Genomic DNA, 6,589 nt, shown 5'->3' on the forward strand with positions numbered 1-6,589 from the left:
ACTGAACATCCCAAATGAAATGTTTCTAGGATGTTGCCAACACCTTTCTTCCTTCCTACATTCAAATGATTGATATAACACCAAATGTTACATTCTGAACAGTGCATGAAGTTGCAATTGAAATGTTAGTTGAAACGTTACAAACATGTCATAAACATATTATGTACGTTTCAAATTTCAATATTAATTGCCGAAATGTAACATCCCCTTATGTTTCATTGTTAGCGGAAGCGGTATTATATATATATATATATATAATTTTTCTTTATAAAAATCAATAAAATCAATGTTTACAAGCAACTATTATAATAAATATATATATTTAAAATACATCTAATATATATAATTTTGATTTAAACAACCCTTTATACTGCGCATGATGTAACACGCCTTAACCGAACAAATATTTTGGAAAATCGTTCGTTTATATACAAACAGCAAGTGAGTAATACAATATAGAATATAATAAAAAAAAAATAAAATTACATAACTTAAATAATGTATAATAATAGAAGTTTTATAAAATGTCCCTTAATTTTCTTGCTTCTTCTGACATTATTTCATAATGGTGTTTTTTAGTTTTACAATTCCGCTATTTTTCTCGTTTTTCTACTATATTTATTTTTAATTTCATTATTTTACTATGAAAACCGCTTTTGTAGAAAGAAGTTGTTGATTTATCGTTGTCTCTCTTTCATATGCAGATTCATTGTTGTTTTGTTTATTTTTGTTTCATAATTTGTTATTTTTTGAAAAATAATTTTTAAAATTATTTTTATTCTTTTTATTATTTCCCTTATTTATATATATGTATATTGTCCATAATTCTTATAATTTCTTTTCTTTTAATTGCATCTTTTGCTATTTTTTATTTGTTTTCTAATCTTTTTTAACAGGTTATTAAATATCTAACATCTCTTTTCCATTACCTTCTCCATTTTTCATTATTCTTCTCTCGTAGATCTACCTACTTATTTTTCTAATTTTTTGTTTTGTCTTTATTAATATCAATCAATATTAAAATTATTTTTATAAAATATGTCTTTTATGCTAATAATAATCAAAATTCTAAGAAAAGGTTAATTATATTTATAAAATTAATATAATCAATAAGTGCAAAGTAACATACAATTTTCGTAACATTACTGTTCAAAATTCAACTGATTAATAAAAAATTGTGAAGAAGTAATCGGAATAAATTGAAAATGGTTGAAGTCAATGTATACTACAGATGTTTTTTAATCAAAAGGCCGTCGAAGGAGACAAAAAATAATAAGATTTTTTTTTCCCAAGTTATAGATTTTCTGCCCTTAATACAAAATATATATTTTAAAATTATTCTTTATAAAACCTAACTAGTGATACCAAAAATTATTTTACAATAATTATGTTAAAAATATTGGAAATTATTTAAAAAATTTGTCATTTCATGGTTTTTGAGAGAAGTGGCATGTGCTGATTTTTTATTCGACATTTATAAAAAGAATTTTAAACGTCGTGCGTCGTGCGGCGTGCGTGCCGTGCGGCGTGTGTGTGTGGGGTTTTTTGGTAATACCTTTTTTTTGGATACTGTCTTTTTGTTTAAAACCTGACTATTCAAAAATTTTTTTATACTTTACTTCAAAAAAACGTTTTTTATTTAAAAATCACTCCGTGTCTCACCTCATGTAATATAGTATATATATTATGTTATTATATAGATTTATTTTTAAATTTAAATTTTTTTTGTCGCAATCTTTAATTTTTATATTTTTTTTGTTTTGGGTTTTTTGTTTTTTTTTTTTTTTTTTTTTTTGTTTGTTTTTTTTAATTTTTTTTTTTAGGGACTTAACAACTTTTTTTTTACCTTTTTTAAAAAAAGAAAATTTTTTTATCATATACAAAACATTTATGAAATTCTTATAAAAAAATTCCAAGAAAACCAAAAAAAGCTTGTTCCAAAAATTCACTCTAAAAAGATTTTTTAAAAATTATAAAGTTTATAAGTCAAAAATTGTATTGCATTTGAAATAATTTCAAACTATCATACGTTACCTTTAAAAAATTGATAATCCCAACTCTTTTATTAGGGAAAGTGAATTCCAAAACTCTTAGGTTATATTTTAGTCAATTAACAAACAAAGAGCTTTTTCACAAAACGGAGCCTATAATTTTAAATTTCACCTAAGGTTAATAAGTCCCAAAATCAAGAACACGATAAAATGTTTTTTATTTCCTTATTAAATTTAATTACATTTATTATTACGAAATAGAAGTTGTAATATTTTCAGATAGTTCTACTACAAGTCAATGATATTTTACAAAAATAATAAAAATTTTACAAATACTTAAATTGTAATTATTTGTGACACGTCAACGTTTTCAACCAACATATTTAGAATAAATCATGTTAAATTTCATTATATTCCTTATTAATATTTGATTGCATAGAAAATATCTTAATGTATCACGCAACATATTTTATATAATAACAATTTACTCATCAATGATTAATTGTCAGCAAGGATATAATTACTTCAATCTACATAGTGTGAATATATTATTCTGTTTGCAATGTTAATTATTAAATTTATATATTTCCAAATTATATGCATATAGATATGGCAACAAAACTATTATTATTACCAATATATATTTTGCAATCGTCCAGATATTATAGTGAAACTATTCTACACACAATAAAAATACTCATTTTGAACGTAATTGCTGGTGTCTATTACACTTTTTTGTTAATTGGCCAACAACAATAGTTTAATAAAATTTTTACTTTAAAAAAAGGAAAAAGAAAAATGAATCGTTTCAATATAAAAAAAAATATAAATATATAAATAAATATATAATACCAAAATATATACATTTACGCATTAAATAATAACTAGTCTGTCGATGTTAAAACAAGATCACACTGCCATTTATATAAATAATTTATCTACAACGTCTTCTAATTACATGTTATTCAATATTTTTTCAATACTATTCTCTCTAAATAATTTTATTTGATAATACAGAACACCATTTGAATGTAAATACGTGATTGCCATTTTCCAAATTATGTAAGCTGATATCTAATCGTGTAACATAAAGTAATTTATTTTACTAAAAATGTGTGGATTTTGTAATATACCTAAAACGCTAACTTTGGAATGTGTTTAATGTATATAGTCAATTGGAGATTTTCATTTGAAATATTTTTAATATATACTATGATGAAATATTTCAATTGTACATTTATTAATTATATCAAAAAACAAATACGTAAAATGTATCAGTTGAAATCTAAATGAAACAAGTTGAAACATTCATTTAGACATTCATGTTTAGTGGGTTAACGTTAACAGGAATTTTCAAAGATTCTTCTGCAAGGTCAAATGAATCATCAGCAATCATCTGTCTCTCTTCAAATCCTATGGTGTTTGTTTTAAACATTTTTCTTCTTGCATATTGAACAAGGTTTATTTAAATGTCGTCGAAGTTTTAATTACAATAATCAGCAATGCCTCTTAAAAATTCTTGTTTAAATCTGTCAGTAACTCCTGTATTATAAATCTTGTTTGCTGTACAAGAAAATTTAAAACCTATCTCAATAAGGTAAATTTGCTACTTTTAAATATCTCGAAAGTATACTAGGAAAATTTCAAACACAAGTTGTTTAGTTTAGGAAAACAAAGATAGGCAATTATAACAACTTCGCGAGTTGGTATTCAAATCATTTGGTGCATTAAAAATCTTGAGGTCTAAGATTACTTAGAATCAATATATAGTGAAGAATCGATTAAATTAAAAAAAAATTAATATTTCTAATTTTATAAAAAAATTAGATTTACTTCAACTTTTCGTATTATGATTTTCTAATATAATTTTACAGAATTTTAGTCTACGTCAATGATGATTTAATTTACAATAATAATAGAATTAAATACTATTTTGACGGTCAATGTGATTACGGACGTGAATTCCTCAAGTCACTATACAAAGAGAAAAATGAACACGAATTACTTTTCAGTTTCTTTGTAACTGCAGTTTTCTGAAGTCTTGTTAGAAGTGGAGTGGGTCATAATGTGGAGTCATCTTTGCCGGTATGTGTTATTAAATCATTGAGTATGTATGTATATAAACTTTGTATTTTACAATCCCGGAAAAGAAAAAAAATTAATTAAAGAGGCCTGCCTCATGCGACGTTAAAAGCTGCCATTAAGCCTTGAATTAGAACATCGGCCTGACTAATAGCAGCGGAATTTTGGCGGTTGCCCTAGGACAGCCGCATCCAATTACAAACATTATTTTGTTCGGCCTATACGTTCCAAACTAAATCATTCGCTATATAGTCGTTTTTCGTCTGTAATAGCGCAGATTTTCGCTGCCCGTGGTCGCCTACTACAATTAGAAAAAGTAGTTCTTGTTTGGGTCTATTACACATCCAATTAACAGTATTTTCGCGTTTTGTAGCATTTTAGTCTGCAATATCTCAGACCTTCGCCTGCTCTAGCAGTCTAATTAAGAAAAAATCTTCATTTGATACTTGCATCACTAGAAGGCTGCCCCAAACGCCGTATATCGATAACTAAAACTGTCCCAAACAACTGAAAATGGATCATCAGTGTCACAGTTCCATTATGGCAATAAGGAAAAGAATATTTTGCGCTTTCAAAGAATGGTTGACGGAAACGATGATCGACAGTTTCCATGCGCTACTCGAGAGCAAGTCGATTATCACCTCGACCGTATGGTTGACAATATTTTCCCGATCAGATTGTGTCCACTGACTAATTCAAGAAGAAACATTTGCAATACTGCACAGTGGCTTTTGGTGTGGAGCATTGTTTGCTTGCCATGTCAACGATGCAAAATCTATTTATTATATTTTATTCTCAATGAAGTAGTCGTTAATGCAAATATACTAATTGGAATGGGAATTCGAATTTTTGTGGACAGATTTTTCCCTTTCATGAGTGTCAAAACAATCTAATATTTTCCTAAGTTCAGATCGCAAGGTGACGGTTATAATTGTGGCCTATGGCAATTGCGAGTTGTTACATTCTATCCTGTTGGGGTAAATCCCTTGCATCGTGACGTATAATCAATCCGGGTTTGTTGGTGCTAACCGTCATATTGTACCGCAAAGGTTTGAAAACAACATAACTCATTTCCGTACCTCTATATTCAAAAATTGCTCCTTAACGCTACTGCCGGGTTTGAGACATTAAAAGACGAGAGAGGGATCCCTTAGAAAAAGACTTGCACGTAGTAGGAACCGAGAACACGTTCTAACAAATCGAAAAAGATGCTGGTGCGCACAAAGAAAAAGTTTTATGAATCCTTGCAACACAAAACGTCCGAGAAGGCGTGATCAGGTACCAAAGGATCCTGAAACAAACGTCATCATGGTTGCGTGATCAGTAACCATAAGGATCCTGAAACAAAACGCAGATGGTGCGGTGATCAGTACCATCAGACTCCTGAAAACAAAAACGTGGGGGGTCAATGATGCGTGATGCAGTACCATAAAGGATCTGAAACAAAACGTCAATTGTGCGTTGTGATACAGTATCATAAATCAGATCCCTGAACAAAACCTTCAGATGGTGCGATGATCAATCAAACCAAAAAGGATCCTGCAAAATCAAGCGTCAAAAAGGCGTGACATAACGGTCGCAACGCTCGTACCCAGAACGACAAACACAATGCGAATGCCCTCTCACAGTCGCACCCGCATAGCTCTCCGCTCCGAACAAGCTGTCGCCGCTCACATAATTTTTCCGGACTTCGACGACGGATATCAACTCAAACTCTTTTGCTGACCGACATAGCTCGCCTAAAACAACTAACGTTGCGTCTCAAAAACTAGTCACTTAGCTTCGCTTTCTCCTTACCTAGCAAACAGAGACGCTTGTTACGCGCTTCGAGGACCGATTAAAGCAGCAAAGCCTGTCAGAGAGGCTAAACCATCCGCAATAAAATCACATCCATTGGTCCACCTCCTTATCAAACAGATTCAATGTTGCGGCCCTATGCCACACCGGTCCGCAACTCACAACTCAACGCCTCCTGCGACAACAGTATTGCTATTCGCGCATCGCGCCACTGTGCGCAACCGTCCCTCTACACAGATGGTTTGTGTGCCCAAAAGGAGAATGCACGCGTGCCCGACGCTTATAGAGCGACCTGCCAGGACTTTCCGCGTGAAACCCGACTTCACGACGCACCTTTAATCATACCGGCGATCGATTACGCGGGTCACGTTACTAAGTTCATACCTACGACTAAAGGTCGTGGGTCATAAAGCCCAGAAGATGTTGCCAATATTTTTGTGAAAGTAGGAACTTATAACATTCATATTAATTACTGTATTTTAATCAAATATTTTTATATTTCTTAATTCAATTCGGTTAAAATCGTAGATATTTTGTAGATATGAACTGGTAATTATCTATAGTTTCTGTTTGTCGATATCAGTAGGCGCGACGGTGCGTCCGCTCTAATGCAAATTAATTGTTGATCGACTGGTGAGCTTTGTACATCCCCGTGAAATGCTCGCTCCGTCAAGAGGAAACGTGATTACAAGCAATAACTTAATTTTACTTGTAATTTG

This window comes from Nylanderia fulva, unplaced genomic scaffold, assembly GCF_048542155.1.
Source record: "Nylanderia fulva isolate GAGA-0341 unplaced genomic scaffold, ASM4854215v1 Scaffold745, whole genome shotgun sequence".
Taxonomy (NCBI): Eukaryota; Metazoa; Arthropoda; class Insecta; order Hymenoptera; family Formicidae; genus Nylanderia; species Nylanderia fulva.